Genomic DNA, 18,975 nt, shown 5'->3' on the forward strand with positions numbered 1-18,975 from the left:
TAGATTGCTTTTGGTAAGATGGCCATTTTTACTATGTTAATCCTACCGATCCATGAGCATAGAAGGTCTTTCCATCTTCTGAGATCATCTTCAGTTTTTTTTTTTTTTCTTCAAAGATTTGAAGTTCTGGTCATACAGGTCTTGGACTTTCTTGGCTAGACTTGTACCAAGATACTTTATATTATTTGTGGCTATTATGAATGGTGTTGTTTCCCCAATTTTCTTTCTCAGCCCACTTGTCATTTGTATATAGGAGGGCCACTGTTTTTTTTTTTTTAAGTTAATTTTGTATCCAGCCACTATGCTAAAGATGTTTATCAGCTATAGGAGCTCCCTGATAGAATTTTTGGGTCATTTATGTATACTATCATATCATGTGTGAATAGCAGTATTTTGACTTCTTCCTTTTCAATTTATATCCCCTTGTTCTCCTTTAGTTGTCCTTTTGCTCTAGCCCAAACTTCTTCAGTACTATATTAAATAAATATGGAGAGAGTGGGCAGCCTTGTCTTGTCCCTGATTTTAGTGGAATTGCTTTAAATTTCTCTCCTTTGATTTGATGTTGGCTTCTTGGCTTGCTGTATATTTCTTTTATTGTGTTTAGATATATACCTTGTATCCCTGATTTCTTCAAGACTTTTATCATGAAGGGGGTGTTGGATTTTGTCAAAGGCTTTTTTCAGCATCTAATGAGATGATGGGATGGGTTTTCTTCTTCGGTTTTTTTAACATGGTAGATTACATTGATGGATTTTCATATGTTGAACCATCTGTGCATTTTGGAATAAAGTCTACTTGATCATGGTGGATGACGGATTTTGATGTGTTCTTGGATTTGTTTTGTGTGTTTGAGTATTTTTGTATCAATGTTCATAAAGAAAATTGGTCTGAAATTCTGTTTTGATTGAGTCTTTGTGTAGTTTAGGTATCAGGGTGACTGTGGCCTCATAAATGAATTTGGTAGTGTTCCTTCTGTTGTCACTTTTTGAAACAGCTTGAAGAGTATTGGTATTTGCCTTTGAAAGTATGGTAGAATTCTGTGCTAAAACCATATCGCTCTGCCTTTTGAGGACATCAGTGAATTGCAGTCTCCAAAATGAAGTTCAATCCTTTGGTGACTTCTGACCAAAGCAAGAACTGTAAACACCATTTCAATGCACCTTCTCACATTCAGAGGAAGATCATGACTTCTCCCCTTTCCAAAGAGCTGAGACCAAAGTATAATGTTCGTTCCATGCCATTCAAAAGGATAATGAAGTTTAGGTTGTCCAAGGACATGACAAAGGCCAACAGACTGGCAAAGTAGTCCAAGTGAACAGAAAGATATAGGTCATTTACACTGAATGAGTGCAGTGAAAAAGGCTAATGGCACAACTGTCCACATGAGCATCCACCCCAGCAAGGTGGTTATCACCAGACTAAAGCTGGACAAAGACTGTAAGAAGATCCTGGAAAGGAAAGCCAAATCTTGACAAGTAGGAAAGGAGAAGGCAAAACCCAAGGAAGAAACGGTCAAGAAGATGCAGGAGTAGAGGCCTCCCATAGACAACTTTCATTAACGACTGCTTAGGCAGAAAAAAAATCTGGCCCTGGATAGTTGTTGTTGTTGTTGGGAGACTTTTTATTGATGCTTCTATTTCCTTAGGGGTTATAGGTCTATTTAGATGTTTATCTGATCTTGATTTAACTTTAGTAATCATATCTATCAAGAAAATCATCCATTTAGTTTAGATTTTTCAATTTTGTGAAGTACAGGTTATTGAGGTAAGACCAAATGATTGTTTGGATTTACTCAGTATGTGTTGTTATGTCCTCTTTTCATTTCTGATTTTGGTAACTTAGATATTCTCTCTCTGCCTTTTAGTTAGCTTGGCTAAGGGTTAGTCTATCTTGTTGATTTTCTCAAAGAACCAGCTCTTTGTTTTGTTGATTCTTTGTACTGTTGTCTTTGTTTCTAATTTATTGATTTCAACCATCAGTTGGATTATTTTTTGCTGTCTATTCCTCTTGAGTGTGTTTGCTTCTTTTTGTTCTAGAGCTTTCAGGTGTGTTGTTAAGTTGCTAGTATGAGATCTCACTAATTTTTTTAGGAAGGCACTTAGTGTTATGAACTTTCCTCTTAGCACTGCTTTCATTGTGTCCCATAAGTTTGGGTATATCATCCATTCATTTTCATCAAATTCTAGAAACTCTTTGATTTAATTCTTTCTTTCTTCCTTGACCCATTGGACATTGAGTAAAGAGTTATTCAATTACTATGAGTTTGTAGGCTTTCTGTTATTTCTGTTGTTCAAGTCCAGCTTTAATCCATGGTGGTCTGACAAGATACAGGGGGTTATTTCAATTTTCTTGTATTGTTGAGACTTGTGCCTGACTATGTGGTCAATTTTGAAGAAGGTTCCATGAGGTGCTGAGAAGAAGGTATATTCTTTTGTCTTTGGGTGGAATATTCTACAGATATATGTTACGTCCATTTGAGCCATAACATCTTTAGTTCCATTATTTCTCTGTTTAGTTTCTGTTTGGATGACCTGTCCATTGGTGAGAGTGGGATATTGTATTTGGGGCATGGATATTGAGAACTGACATGCCATCTTGGTGCATTTTTCCTTTGAGTATGAAGTATCCTTTTATTTTGGTTTAAAGCCTATTTTTAATAGATATTAGACTGGCTATTCCAGCTTGCATCTTGGATCCATTTGCTTGGAAAACCTTTTTCCAGTGCTTTATTCTGAGGTAATGTTTATCTTTGTTGTTGAGATGTGTTTCTTGTATGAGCAGAACGATGGATCCTGTTTTTGCATCCATTCTGTTAGTCTGTGTCTTTGTTCTTAATTAGGAAATTGTATCCATTTATTTTGAGAGCTATTAATAACCAATGATTGTTAATTCCTACTATTTAAATGGTGGTGTTGGTGGTGGTGGTGGTGGTGGTGTTGGTGGTGGTGGTGGTGGTGTGTGTGTGTGTGTGTGAGTTTTTTGTTTTGTTTTGTTTTTACTAGTGTGGAATTATTTATTCCCTGTGTTTTCTTGGGTGTTGATAGCCTCTTTTTACTGGAGTTTTCCTTCTAATATCTTCTGTAGGTGTAGGGCTGGATAGGTGGATAGATAATGTTTAAATTTGGGTTTGCCATGGAATATCATGTTTTCTCTATCTATGGTGATTGAAGGTTTTGCTGGATATAGTAGTCTGGGAAAGCATATGTGGTCTCTTAGAGACTACATGACATCTACCCAGTCCCTCCTTGCTTTTAGGGTTTGTGCTGAGAAGTTGGGTGAAATTCAATAGGTCTGCCTTTATATGTTACTGGGCTTTTTATGTTAACTTGCAGCTTTTAATATTCTTTCTTTGTTCTGTACATTTAGTGTTTTATTATTATGTGCCAGAAGAATTTTCTTTTTTGATGCAATCTATTTGGTGTTTTGTGAGCTTCTTGTACATTTATAGGCATCTCTTTTGTCAGGATATGGGCATTTTCTTTTATGATGTTGTTGAAAATATTATCTTGTCCTTTGATCTGGGAATATTCTCCTTCTTCTATTTCTATTATCCTTAGTTTTGGTCTTTTAATAGTGTCTCGATTTACTGGATGTCTGTGTCAGTAACTTCTTAGATTTAACATTTTCTTGGACTGATGTGTCAATTTTTATTGTATTTTCCAGACCTAAGATTTTTCTTATCCATCTCTTGAGTTCTGTTAGTGATGCATGTGTCTGTAATTCCTGCTCTCTTACCTAGGTTTTCCATCTCCAGCATTACCTCAGTTTGTGTTTTCTTTATTGCTTCTATTTCCATTTTCAGGTCTTGAACAATTTTATTCCTTCCTTCCCCTGTTTCATTATATTTTCCTGTATTTCCTTAAGGGATTTATTCATTTCCTCTTTAAAGGCCTTTATCATTTTCATAAGATTGACTTTAAGATTATTTTCTTGTGCTTCAGCTGTGTTGGGCTATCCAAGGCTTGTTGTAGTGGAATAGGTAGGCTGTGGTGGTGCCATATTCCCCTGGCTATTGTTGACTGTGTTCTTATGCTGGCCTTTAGCCATCTGGGTTTTAGCACATACAGGGTATTTATTAAATATGTAAGAAAACAGGATCAAACCTTCTCCTGCATATAAGGAACATACCTCAACTTCAAAGTATATTCGTTTCCCAAGCAAATGAAACCATGAAGAGTAGCCATTCTAATATCTAATGAAATAGATTTCCAAACAAAATTAATCAAAAGAGATGGAAAAGGCACTTCATACTCATCAAATGAAAATTCCACCATGATGATGGTCTGAATATCTATGCCTCAAATGCAAGGACACCTATGCTTGTAAAAGAAACTAAAGGTTCCAAGGTAGCATTACTCAAGCAAAACCAGATGCTTATAGATTTAGATGCTGATTTCTGAGTTGATCCTTCTTGGATGGGTGGTTTTGGATGTTTCCCCCCTTGGTTTCTGTTTCCTCTTGTCTTCTGGCCTGACTGGCCTGAGTTTCTAGTGACTAGGGAGTCTTGGGGTCCAGTAAAGTATCTCCCTTGGGGATTTTGTGGCCTGTGAGGCTTCTAGGGTTTTGGGTGCTAAACTTACCTCTAGGGTCCCTAGTTCCAGTGTAGCCTGGTGTCCCTGGTGCTGGCCTAATGGAAAGCAGATGGAGTGATGGGCCAGAAAATGGAGCTCAGGGTGTGGAGTGCAGTTTGAAGGCTGTTGGCTGTGTTTTAAGAGGACTTGGCAGGCCAGGACTTGGGCATGGTCTAACTTGTTTGTCTCTGGTGCTAGCATGCCTTCAGGAAAGCAATCAGAGCTGTGCACTAGAAAATGGAATGCAGGAGACAGGGTACAGTTTGCCCCTGTTGTGTGTGCTTGAGGCAGACTTAGAAAGCAGAGGATTTGTGCGTCAGAGTCTTACCTGGTTGTCTCTGGTGCCAGCAGGCCTCTGGGAAAGCAATCAGAGTTGTGGGCTGGAAAGCAGAGCACAGGGGACACCCGTGCAGTCACCACTGTTGGGTGTGCTTTAAGGGGATTTGTCTATAGTCTGTCTTGACTTTGGCCCTTCAGATATCTGTCTCCATAGTGTATGCTTCATATTTTGTCTTTCAGTGGTTTTTCAAAATATTCCTTAAAATCCACATTAATTTATTTACTTGAATCAGAAATTGAAGGAAGAATTTTCATAAGAATGCAAGCCTGTTATGACTGCCTTTGCTAATTAGATGAAATGGCAAACATTTTCTATGGATTCAGTGAGCTACATTTGCTGTCTTATACCATTTACAATTTGATTTTTAAAAAGGACCCACCTTAAAATAAGATGATAATAAAATGTGTTATAAATCATAAACTGGGCTAGTTGTGACACATGTCTGTGAGCCTATCATTTCAATTCTAAGTCAGTAGGACCATTAGTTCTAGGCCATCCTGATAGTAAGACATTTTACACACACACACACACCTTCCCCTCTACACAGAGCCAAGTGTAGTGGGACATGTAGTGGGAACTGCAAAGCCTGAGGCAGAAGGCTGTCAAGCATTTGAGGCCAACCTTTCCAAAACAGAATTCCAGGCAAGCCATGGACCCTGTCCTACCTCCTGCAAAAGAAACATCTAGTTAGTAGTCAATTGCTAAGTCTTATGTAGTTTCTTAGAAAAAAATCACAAGAGCTCGATAAGAAAACTCACTTGTAAGTCAGGTAGCTTCCAATTCTTCCAACAAAGTTGAAGACAAGCATAATCAAGTTGTCATTTGAGGCAATATGAAAATAATGTTATAACAAACCAATAAGTGATGGATGACACAAAATTTAGGAGAAGCTTAAGAATTGTGTGATTTTTGTCTTAGCAGAAACCTTTTTTATACCTTCACACTTATTATATAAACAAGATTTCTAAGTCTGCATATGAAGCCAAAATCTTCCTTATATTAATCATAAGTAATGTTGGATTTATATTTGAACTAACTTTGACAGTGAAGTATTATTCCTGTTATTAATAACTGTACTTTGAATGGAAAATTTTCTTTTTACTTAATAACATCCAATATTATTATCAGAGGGATAATAGAGAGTACCTTGTACATATATATGAAACTATATAAAATTTAAAAAGCTTAAAACATATTAGCAATACTGATGTTTAGACCAACAGAGTACTTGTGATTATAGAAAATAATAGCAATTAAAACATTTAAAATCATTATAAATACATAATTATGTTGTATATACTACATTTAAATAACCATTCAGATATTATACTTATTAAGTATTCAAACACAGAATGTTAAATTTGAATATACTTATATGGAGGCATTTGCATTGAATTAGCAAGGGAGAAATTAAAATTTCTGACTGTTAAAAATAATTTTGGGTCAGATCTTTAGAACACAGATATTTATAGTTATCAAACTGTTGAGATATTTAAACACCATAAGCTAGTTAAATAAAGAAGCAAACAATGTAAATCTTAATGGATGCATCAATTGGGAACTTATGCCCAACACACAAGTATTTAAACTTACAATAAGTATAGTTTTACAAAGTCTTATGAATTTGTGGGGTAGAACGTAGTTTGAAGATTGCTACCATATCGCGCTGTCACTCATGGAAGCTGGCTCTTTCAGTGATCCGAGGCACCAGACCTCAGCTGGGCATAGTCCACATACATGGTGCTTCTTTGTAGAGCTGGGGTTGGTGCCGGGCTCTACACTTTCCCTAGGAGGGGAGCAGAAGTGTTAATGTGCTTTCTACTGTATGTGGATATTTATGTGGTCTGGTTGGTAGGCTTCACACAGAACACAAACAGGAAACCTACTTCTCTACCCAGCGTACCTGGGATTAGACTAATGGGTGTACATACTTGACTAGCTCTAAGACTGAAGTCCAAGGAACTGACTGTCAGCTAGATCCTACCAGATGTTAAATAAATGACTTACAGGAAGTTGATAAATCTGGACAGAACCTTTCTCATATGAAAATTAATGATAATGCTAGTGCATACCTCACATCATATAAAATGCCCACGAAAATCCCTGGCATGAGGAAAGTGTTAAACACAATTTAATTCTCCATTTATCCAGGTGGCTTCAGAGAAGGGAACAATGGAAAGACCGCAAGGATCTAAAAATACAGAGGAGATAGATGCAAGTAAAGGTACCACAGAAATGCAAGATCCCTGGCTGGGGAAGGTAGCTTAGATGGTACAGTACTTGCCCCAAAAGCATGAAGGCTTGAGTTCGAACCCACATAAAAATGCCAGGCTGTAGGGAAGTGAAGACAAAAAGATCCATGGGCCTACTAGCTAATCTAGCCTTATTGGTGAGCTCCAGATCAAAGATAGATCCTGTCTCAAAGGATTGGATGGCTTTCCTGAAGATTGACACCGACAGTCGTCCTCTGGCCTCCACGTGTACACACATGCATCCTGCCCTTAAAAACACACATTAAAACAAAACAAACAAAAATTCAATGTCCCAAGAGTTTTAATAGCTACAACCAGGAGTTATATGTTTCTATTTTGCTTTTTTTGTTTTGTTTTTTTGTTTTGTTTTTTTCAAGACAGGGTCTCTCTGTGTTAGCCTTGGCTGTCCTGGACTCACTTAGTAGACCAGGCTGGCCTCGAACTCACAGCGAACCACCTGCCTCTGCCTCCTGAGTGCTGGGATTAAAGGCATGCACCACCACACCCAGCTATGTTTCTATTTTTATTGTAGCCAGATTTTGCCTCACTTCAGTTCAGTCATGAGCTTTTCATTTGTTTATGTATTACCAAAGCAAAACGCAAGTGTTAGAAGAGTGCAAGGAAAGTTTTCGTAGCAAAGCTATCTGATGTATACAATAACTCAAGTAAGGGAGCAATGTAGTTCTGCCCAGAATCAGTCAGAGCCAAGACAGAGCTCTGTCATCCTCAGTGACTTTTCCAAAGCTCCAACCTCCCACACAGCAAGACGAGAGATGGCATACGCACCTTCAATGTGGGGCTATCACTCTGTAGAGACAGAATCACTTCTAGTTGCATGTATCCGTGGGCTAAAAGTTAGTAACGTAGCATTAATTGCAAGGGTGTTAAGAGATGCATCTGATATTTTGGCAGCCATATGCTTCCTAGAGTGTGGGAGTTCTAATTCTGTCATTAGAGAGAAGAATGGATTTTAGTGAACTAAAGTTAGTTACAACTTTCCCCTCTGGGTTTCCGAATATAGATAATTTTCTTTCTACAAACCCATTGCATTCATGTCTTCCTTAAAGGATGCAGGTCAAGTAGATTGCCTACTACGATGGACAGTTCAAAGCCTAAGATCTCTGTGATGCACATTGGTCCTCACCAGCAGGACTGTGAATCATTTGCGTTGCTGGCCCATGATGAAAACTATTCTGGCCTGTTTTTCATGCTCAAAATAACAGCAGTAAAAATAGGGTTACCTCGATACCCTGATTTGCCACAGAGAAGACTAAAAAGTATGTGGTAGTCATGAACTAATGTGAATTAATTCCTTCCAGGAGGGAGTAATGTAAATGTAGGCTCTCATGACGAAGCCAAGGCTGACACCATTAAACCTGGATCTGCTCTCTGGAAGGAGCTTTGTTGTCTGCTGCTCTCTATGGCTCCTGCCTTTGTCTTTTGTGGTCTATTAGCCTCAGTGTTTGCATCTGAGGTGGGACTGGAGAGTCCTGCCTGGGGCAGACAACTTGTATAGATGGCAGTGCAGGTTTGAAGGCCCAAGTTACCTCAGGAGTTCAAGAAAAATATAGGTATCATACTCCGAGCAGGTGTCTCCCTGAGATGCTACTACAGATTGTCTGTACAGATGTGTTCTAGTCATCTGGAAGATGGACTCAAGGATGACTCTTGCAATTTCAATTGCCCTCAACTTAGAGGAAACTCTGAACAGACTCATGGGAAAATAATCACCAAAATATTGGCCTAAGCATGGCCTCAAGCTCATTTCTGCTTTCTCCTCCTCTTCCTCTTCCTCGTGAAATTGCATAGGCATGGCAGATGAGCTCATAGGGAGGATCCCAGCAGTAAAGGAGCCTTGGCAAGGTCATTGTTAGAGTTCTTTTCCTTCCAAGTAGAAGGAGAGGTTGTGTGTTGAGTTTGCCAATCCAGAATATCCATCACAAGGTATACAGCAGAGCACCATCACTTTACCTAGAAAGTTTGCTGTCTTGGGGGCTGGGGAGATGACTCTGCCCATATCATCTGTGTATCACAAGCATGAAGATTTGAGTTCATTCCTCAGAACCCACATTAAACCAAACCCAAAATACTGGATGTGGCAGTACTTGTCATCTCAGCATTAGGCAGGCAGAGATAGGCAATGGAGGCTTGTTGGCCATCTAGCCTTGTCTCTTTGGAAAGCTCCAGGCCAACAAGAGATCCTATTTCAAAAACAAAGTGAGGGCTAGTGCTGTAGCTCAGTAGTAGAGCTCTTGCTGGCATGAATGGGGCTGTATGTTAATTCCCAGCACTGCAAAAACAAAACAAAGTGAAGCAAAAAACTAAAAAAAATGCAAGGTGGCTGTCTGCTAAGGAATGACATAAAGGTTGTCTTCTGTCCTCTACACATACACACACACAGACACACACGCACGCACACATGCACACACACAAATACACACAGACACACACGCACACACACACACACATACACAAATACATACACACAGACACACACACGCACACACACACAAATACACACACACACACACATACACAAATAATACACACAGACACACACACGCACACATGCACACACACACAAATACACACACACACACACACACACACACAAGAATTTTTTGCTATTTCAGTACTACTGATTTAGCAGATCTTGCTGTGCTATATAATGTCCAATATAGCAATGTGTGTGTGTGTGAGAGGGGGGAGGGGGAGAGAGAGAGAAGAGAAGAGAGGAGAAAGGAGAAAGGGGAGAGAGAGGGGAAGAAAGGGAGGGAGGGAGAGAGAGAGAAGAGAGGGGTGAGAGAGAAGAGAGGGGAGAGAGAGAGCAAGGGAGGGAAGGAGGGAGGGAAGAGAGAGACAGACAGAGAGAGAGACAGACAGACAGAGAGAGAGAAAGAGAGAGAGAGAGAGAGAGAGAGAGAGAGAGAGAGAGAGAGAGAGCATTTATATCCCCTTTGCATTCTCAAAGGGAACTTTTATGAATGTCAGTGTACAGTAGTTGATGTGTTTAAGACCTCCAGCAAGGAGGTGGATGCAATCTGAAAGGGTCAGTATGAACTAAAGTCAAGGGGATTAACCAGGCTACATTCCCTTACCATCAGGTCGAACAGAAATGAAGGCCTCCTGAATCTTCCTGTTCAGGCTGAGTAGCAGTTGTTTGCTTCATTTTAAATAAGCAGTAAGTCTGCAAAATGAGTGCTCTGTGATCTGGATTTGTCACTCTGACACCCTTTCTACATCCTAAGCACTGTTGTCCTTACCTCTGTTTCTGCAGGCATGACTGACTACTGAGGCTATCATTCACACCCTACTCCACTTTCAAATGAGATCTGCGCAAAGTGGTGCCTATTTGTTGCTCTGGAGTTGCAATACACTAAATGGCAGTTTTGAGAGATGGAAAACCCTAATTTGACTTCCTGGATACCCATCAGTTAACACATGATTTAGACTTAAATATCTGGCTCATTTGCTCCTGACTTCTCGTGGACCACATTTAAATAGCTAAAACCACTTGATGGTCACTCATGTGTCTTGAGACACTTCCTTGTAACCATGTAAAACTATGTAAACAATAGGCTATGTGTAACATAAGTACCAGCATATTTTTAAGATTACCATATATGTTTTGAACCCATAATGAGTATTTTTTTCTCTAAGAACTATTCTGGTGAAAATGTGCAATTTGTTATTATCTGTGTCCAACCAGAGCTCCACCTTGCGTACACATACACACATTTTAATTCTTTTCTAAGTTTGATAGGCAATATGACTTCATGGCTTAATGTTTGAAGTTTGAATCAAACACCACTGTGACCTAGCTCTGGGGCTCTAAAGTTATTTAGCTTCTCTGAGTTTCAACTAGCTCATTGGCAATTACTGTTATATATTAGCCTCTTAGGTCATTAAAGGACTAAGTGAGATAATGTCCTAAAGTGCTTAGCATAGATCATAGCACATAGTAACTGTTCATTAAATGCAAACTATTCCTTTTATTCTTAGCTGCATCATGCATTTTTAATGAACTGAACTTGTGTGTAAATTTTTAAAGAGTTTATTTTGGGGGAAATGACATTTATATAGGCATATGCCAGTATATTATCAGATCACTTATAAATATCTCATGATGAAATAATGGAAAAATAGTGTTTACTATTAGCCCCAAAGTTCAAGTCTACATTTTATAATTTAGCTTAGATGCTTAAGGGGCAGAATGAGCTCTTTTGGTACACTGTAAGTGCATTAAATCTATTAAAAGTTACATGACATAGTCGATATGGTGATAAAAATGCATAGCCTATATGCCAGGGGACAAAACATGATGAAGCAAAATAATTTTTTTTTAGGTAGGGAAAGGATTTTCTGTGGAAAAAGTAGCTAGAAGCCTATTTGAAAGGGTATGTTAAATACATATCTTTCTCTCTTTTTCCCTGAAGCAACAAAAACAGACTTTTTCAAAGGGACCTAGGGAGCGACTACAGAAATGGAGATATCCATTCCCAATGAACTTTATCCTCCTCTTGAAAAACCACAGGAGTGATGGGAAAGGCTCTTCCCAGGGTAGAATAAAAAGAAACTCATGGTTGAGGAAGATGACAGAAGCTTGGGAGCTGAGTGTGTAGTGACCATAGACAGCCAGTCAGCTAGCAGACAGCCATTAAGAAAGGTGAAGAGGGACAGAAAGAAATTGCTGATTTTTGGCCCTATAGATATCCATGGGAGATCTCTTCAGGTCTTTTTGGACAGATAGATAGAAATCATCACTTTGAGATGAACAAAGGTCTCAGGTCAAACCAGGAGTCCTGCTTTTAGAGCCCAACAAAGAATGGTCCTGTTCATAGTCAAGCATTTAATATGGTAAATGAGCACAAATGCCAGTAGTGGTGAGCCACAAGGTAAAAGCACTGATACTGTTTTCCTCACCTGAGGTAAGGCCAAGTGTTCAAGGAAACCTAGTGGGAACTAGTGCCAGCTACCTTTAAAAGAATGATCTAGAGAGGTCAAACCTAGAGCTGGGGAGAAAGCATAGTGTAGGGTCTACACTCACTTTCCTATGCCTGGAGCCATTCTCCATGTCCCTCAGTGAGAAAGCATGTGGGGCCTGTGTGGAAACTGTCCTGAATGTTATTCCTTATTGATAGCAGGAAACAAACAACCTGCTCAAGTTAAAAGCTTGGCACAACCATAGTGTTTCTCTGGATTCCTCTCAATCAATCTCTTTAAACTCTCAATTTCCAAGATGAAGAATTCAAACTGAATGTTACTAAAGAGGAAATTGAATGACAATAACTAATCGACACCCAATGGCCCAGAACACCATTTGCCCCGAAAATAATATATTTAATTGAAATTATAAGAAGACTGCATGTTTTAGAGTCATGCAGAATCCAGTCTGAGACCCATCTCTAGCCCTATTTAAATGATAAGGACTCATTTAAGAATATTTACTTGTACTAATTACTCATGGGTGGGAAAATCACAATGGTGTATAAAAGGTTTACATGTATACAAATGTCAAATGACCCTACCTGTAAAAGTATTTAGTAGTGAGAGTTATATTGGTAGTATATGTTACTCATTTTTCTCATGACTTTGACAATGCCAAAGCACACACCCACATATAAATCTTCCAGGCATGACCAATGGTCAAGTACTATCGACTATCCAGGCTATCAAAGAGTAAACTAAGGTCTCAAATCAGGCTGCCAAGGCTCAGAACTTTTCAGTGTTATGACCTTGGAGGAGTCATTTCTCTTCTCTGTGACTTAGCTCTCTTACAGATCAAAACAGATGGCAATACTCACATCACAGGGTGAAATGAATGCTAACATGCCACAAAGACACTCGGGATGATATGGAAACGGCAGGGCGGAGGTGAGGCCCAGCAGGCAACATTCCAGGCATAAGAACTGATGTTGTTTAGGCACACATTAACTACAAGGCCCTTCCTTGTCATGATGATTATTTTTTGAGGGGGGTGGTTTCAAGACAGGGTTTCTCTGTGTATCCCTGGGTGTCCTAGACTCACTTTGTAGACCAGGATGGCCTCGAACTCACAGTGATCCACCTGCCTCTGCTGGTGGCATTAAAGGCATGCGCCACTAGGCCCAGCTTGTTTTTGAGACAAGATCTTGTTATGTTATAGCAGGACTGTCTGAACTTACATTAGGTAGCCTTGCTTGAATTCGTGATCCTCTTACTTTGGGCACCCAAGTGCCAGGATTATAGGTTTGTATCACCATGTCTGGCTCCTGTAGATGTTCTTTAAACAGGAGTGATATTGGAACCTAAGAATGGCTTCTTCTGCTCCAATATAATGTCATTTAATCTGCTAGTACTAGTAGCATTCCATTATTCCCAAAGTCTGAGTTTGCATGGGTAACCTTTGCTTAAAACTGTTTGTCTTCTCCCTTGATTGTTTTCTGTTTTCTCCACTAACATGTAATTCTCTGAGAATATGGATTTTGAATTTTCTAATTTTCTTGTTTTTGACAGTCTCATACACATATATACATACATGTAGACATGTATATAATGGATGTTAATCTCTCAGCTACCCTATTTCTCCTGCTTACCCCTTTTTATTCCCTACAACTCTTTCTTCTACTTTTGTGTCTGTTCTCATCTGTGCCCACTGATTTTAATTACAGTTGCCTGTATAAAAATGGGTGAAGTGTTATTTACTTGAGCATGAATAACTGATCAGTGATCAAATCACTAAAGAAATGGATAAATACTCCTTCCCTCAAATACCTTTAACCACTAATAGTTCTACAAGAGAAGGGTAGCTCCTCAAGAGCCCTTCCTCATTCTGTGATAAATGTTTTTTTTAAATATATTTTATTAATTTATTCGTATTACATCTCAGTTGTTATCCCATCCTTGTATCCTCCCATTTCTCCCTCCCTCCCATTTTCCCCTTTGTGATAAATGTTGATGGGAGGACTTTGAATATGGCCCAGAATAGAACATGACACAGATTAGATGTGTGGATGCTCCACAGTATCTGCTGAGTTAAGGTCTAGGTACTTGCTGCTGCACATGCAAGGTTACTTCTGCGCTTGCTTCCCAGGAGTTGCAATGATTCCCTTTTGGTGAAAGTGAGAGAAACTAAAAAAGATACAGTCTAAGTAAAAAAGGAAAGTTATTGCTTCGTATAGTCAAGAGATCCAAAGGTGGGATTCATAGTTACAAGCGAGGTTATCAGGATCCTGTGACGCAGTTTTCTTTTATGATGATATTATAGGTCTGCACAGGAAGTTTACCGGGAAGCATTCTCAATATCAGCACAGGAGAGAAGACTAGAGGAAGTGGGACTGGACAGAGGAAAGAGCTGGCTCTGTGAGGAGCTCTAGACCCAGACAATCCCCTAGAGTTGCCTCGCAGGGAAGGTAGGTCTTTTTAAACCTCCATCATCACATCAATTAGTCACCAGTTCAAGTTACAGTGTCTGGCTTAGGATGATGCTTAAGGAGCAACTCAGCTGCGACCATCAGCTGCCAATACTTCAAGCAGAAGGAAAAAGAGCTGTTGCAAGCTTGAAGGAGTAATCTAGGTAAGATGCCATGCATGGCCCGGCATGGTGACGCACGCCTTTAATCCCAGCACTTGGGAGGCAGAGGCAGGTGAATTGCTTTGAGTTCGAGGCCAGTCTGGTCTACAAAGTGAGTCCAAGACAGCCACGGATACACAGAGAAACCTTGTCTCGGGGGAAAAAAAAAAAAAAAAAAGATGCCATGCATAATGTATGGCAGGGTGTATTCTCAAGCAGTATTTTTTTCCTATGCCAGTAAAGATGGCAAAGCAAGTGGCTCACATAATTCTGAGTGCCCATAGTCTTCTCTAGTTCCTGATTGGCTTGAGTCATGAGCTCACCACTAACTTACATGCTCTGATTTGGACTCTGCTTTTCCAAATCTGGATTATACACTTGAAAACGTATTATTTTGTACATATTATACACATTACCTTTTAAATTCTTGGGATTATGATCATAATAATCTTGAGACTCTGAAGCATTTTTATGATTGTATGGCCAGAGGTCCATGCCAAATGCCCTCTTTGTTGATCTCCATCTTATTGTTGGAGACAGAGCTTTTCACTGAAACTGGAGCTCATCATGTAAGCTAGACTGCAGGATTATTGAGTTTTTGGAATTTGCCTGTCTCTACTCATACCCTTCACACCTAGTGATTGAGTTACAGGTGCATTGCTGTGCCTGGCTTTTATGAGGCATTAAGAATCTGGACTTAGGTTGGCTTGATTGCATAACAGATGCTTTAACCCACTGAGACATCATCTCCCAGCACCCACTTCCCTTCCTTCCTTTCATTTTATTTCATGTGGGTGGATGTTTTGCCTGCATGTATGACCTTGTAACCCATGTATGCTTGGTGCATGTAGAATCCAGAAGAGGTGTTGGATCTCCTAAAACTAGAGTTGTAGATAGTTTTGAGCCACCATGTGCTGTTGGGAAGCAAACTTGGATCCTTTGCAAGAGCAGTGGGTGCTCTTAACTGTTGAGCTCTCTCTCCGGCTCAAATGATTGTGAGTGTGTGTGGGAGGTTGGTTGTTATACTAAAGGTTGAACCTAAGACCCTCATATATGATAGGCAATAACTCTATCCCATCCTTTAGTCTTTCTATTTTTTTTTTTAAAGCATGCTATATTTGATAAGGATTGCGTTAAATCTTGTTGTTCAGCATATAGCTGGTGGCCTGGCTTCTGTTTCTGGTGACTGGTCCAGTTGCTGCTTGCAACAGATGGACCTTGAGGTCACTCTGTTTCCTCTCTCAGGAACTGCTAGAGCCCTTTAGGGTGAGGCCTGAGTGCTAGGCCTCTAGGTCAGGGTGTGGAAAGAATCTTGCTCCATGGAGTGTTACAGTTTAGCTCTTTTAGAGTGAGATTGCTGGTATCAGGTGGCAATGGAGACTCAGGAGCTGCACAAGCCCATGATGATACCAAAAGTGTTACAGCTCTTCCATTAACTGCCATGCTAAGCACGGCAGAGGATGCACTCAGGCACCTGAAACCAGCCAGAAGGTAGGCCTGGTGGGTGTTTCCCCAGTGGTCAGCACCAATCTTGCCTCGATGGGGTGGGCTTCAGCAGCTGCCATGGCAGTCCATCATTCGTCTCTTGACCACGTTGACTGGCAGTCAAACTCTGAGTGTCCGGTGGAGATTCTTCACCAGAGTAAATGGAGTCTCAGAAAGTCATGGTGGAGGATGGAAAGCGCAAGCCAGCCAACCTTTCCTTATAAACCTTGGTCAGTGGGGAGGGGTTTGAGGGTGAATGTATCTGATTCATTGGGGGTAGGGATGCTAGGACGCTGGTACAGTACCTTATTTATGTGCAGTAGCACAGAGTCCCAGCACAAGAAGGAAAACACAGTACTTAATTATCCTATGGGTGTGTGTTGGGGTGGGGCGGGGGGAGAACTTCTAGGTATGTTTAGATTAAAGGTCATTTTTTTTTCTGGAGGCTAGGATCTCCTTAGAATAGGGTGGGGTACTTCTAGGCATTCCCAGGTGCTTGCTGAACTGGTTCTATCAGGAGAGGCCTAGGCTTGTAGTCTTCCCTGAGGGCTATGTGACACTCCTTGTAATTATCTGGAGTTCCCTAAATCAGGCAAAGAAGAGAATCCCACTGAGAAAGGGAGTCCACCATTATATACTGAGCTCAGAGACTTTCTGGAAATGTTACACTTCAGCCTTTTTGAGCAAGGTTCCACCAAATCTGAGAACAATCATGGAAAAGAAGAGACACCTTAAAAGGATGGTAAATTATATGTATATATAAATCACCAGATTTTGTTTTCTAAATACTAGTACAGTATAATTTTCTAATTACTAATATGTAGAAATATAATTAGCTTGTATCTTGATCTTTTTATATTTTGTGAAGTAACTTTTATCTTGCCTGATGTAATTGTTGTCTTAGATGCTTACTGCCTAGGCCTTACTGATAGCCTAGGCCTAGTCCTAGAAGCTTCTAGCCTCCGTAAAATCTAATCTAGGCCTAGAATGTTTTCAGCTTCTGAGACTTACTGCTGAATAACCTCACTCTTTCTAGCTCTTTTGCAACTCTCGCTGGCTGGTTCAACTCAACTGTTCTAACTCAAACACTTCTCTTAGCTGACTGACTCAATCTGGCTTCTCTCTCAGCCTCTGACTGAATTGCTCTGCTTGGCCTCATAGTAACTTTGGCAATTTGTTTTAATCTGGCTTCTTCTCATCTTGTGGATCATTATTTCTTCTCCGGTGTCTAGCTTGTTCTCTTTCTGTAGCCTTTCTCTGTAAAACTCTTCTGGTAAAACTGCCTCTGAATTCACGAACTGAACTGCCACCAACTCAACTCCGCTGTGCTGCCTCTCAACTTAGTCTCCACTGACCTGCCTGAACAGCACTGACTAGAACTCAGAGATCTGCATGCCTTGTCTCTAAGTGCTTGGATTAAAAGCATGTACAGCCGCACCTGGACCTAAGCTTTTCTTTACCTGAAACTTCCTCTATACCATGTTGGCGTTGAACTTAGAGATCTGCTTGCCTCTGTCTCCAGGAATTAAAGGCATGTCTGTATTCCAGTCAGACCACATAGACCTAGAAGGTCTTTCGATGTGATCTCTTGGTAGAGCAGCCATGCTCTGAATTAAAATTTTCTACAGTAGTGCTTGTGATACACATAGTTATCATCTTGTTTTTAATAAAAAAAATAATTGATATTTTCCAAAACTCCACAAAAACAAAACTTCATAAGTAGTAATAGAAGTTGTGGAAGTAGTGATGACTACTGGGAAATACTGCTTGCTACAAAGAGGATTTTGGTTCAGGGAGAAAGTGTAATGAAGCTGACAAAGCAAAACCAGAAATTCCTATGACTATCTGTCTAGTATAGGCAGACTAGTATCCACAGACATTATAGTTATCTCTTAAATTCCTTACCTCCACACTCTCAGAATGTGACCATATTTGGAGAGAGGGTCTTTACAGAGACTGTGGAGTTAAGATAAGATCATTGTGATGGGTCATAGTCCAACTTGACTGATATCTTTACTTATTTATTTATTTATTTTGTTGTTGTTTTGTTTTTGGAGACAGGGTTTCTCTGTGTAGCCTTGGCTGTCCTGGACTCACTTTGGAGACCAGGCTGGCCTCGAACTCACAGCGATCCACCTGCCTCTGCCTCCCGAGTGCTGATATCCTTAATTAAAGGTGATATTTGGGGGAAATCAAGTAATAAAATTGGGATCCCAGCATACAGATGACAAGCTGGGTGAGGGCCCTGAAAACTCCTGTGACTGTGATGCAGAGAGATTTAGTCCCCTCTCCCCTAACAAATGTTTTTTAGGGTGCAATTTAGGCACAGCAGTCACCCAGAGAAAATGCCAAGTAAACATAAAAATGGCCATCTATAAACCAGGGAGAAAGGTCTAGAATAGCTCTTCCCTTCATAGGCCTCAGGAAGAACAAATAGGATGTTAATTTTATGAAGACCAGAGACATTCTTTAAAATGACCAAAGGAAATTACCTTGGTTTTTCTTGGCTATACATTGATTTTTCATGACATGTTTTTCTTGGGCAAGCCTAAATATAATTGAATATGTTTTCAAGAGCTGTCAAGTCTAGTTTCTTCATAATAGTTTATTTTCTTTTTTAAAAGCCCTAATCACACGTCTTTTTCCAGATAACATCTGAACTAATTTGAAGATCTTTCATCAATTTTACACTACAGTGGTGATGAGGATTATAGCAAATCTATAATATCAATATATTACCCTCTTTACAGTAATTGAATGTCTTCTCTATTTTAT

At 39.8% G+C, this 18,975-nt stretch overlaps 1 pseudogene; it reads left to right on the forward strand.

Moving 5' to 3' along the window:
• The first annotated feature begins 1,096 nt into the window (after window positions 1-1,096).
• On the forward strand, window positions 1,097-1,532 carry LOC127205233 (60S ribosomal protein L26-like; annotated as a pseudogene).
• The last annotated feature ends 17,443 nt before the right edge of the window (window positions 1,533-18,975 follow it).

The sequence above is a fragment of the Acomys russatus genome, chromosome 21, assembly GCF_903995435.1.
Source record: "Acomys russatus chromosome 21, mAcoRus1.1, whole genome shotgun sequence".
Taxonomy (NCBI): Eukaryota; Metazoa; Chordata; class Mammalia; order Rodentia; family Muridae; genus Acomys; species Acomys russatus.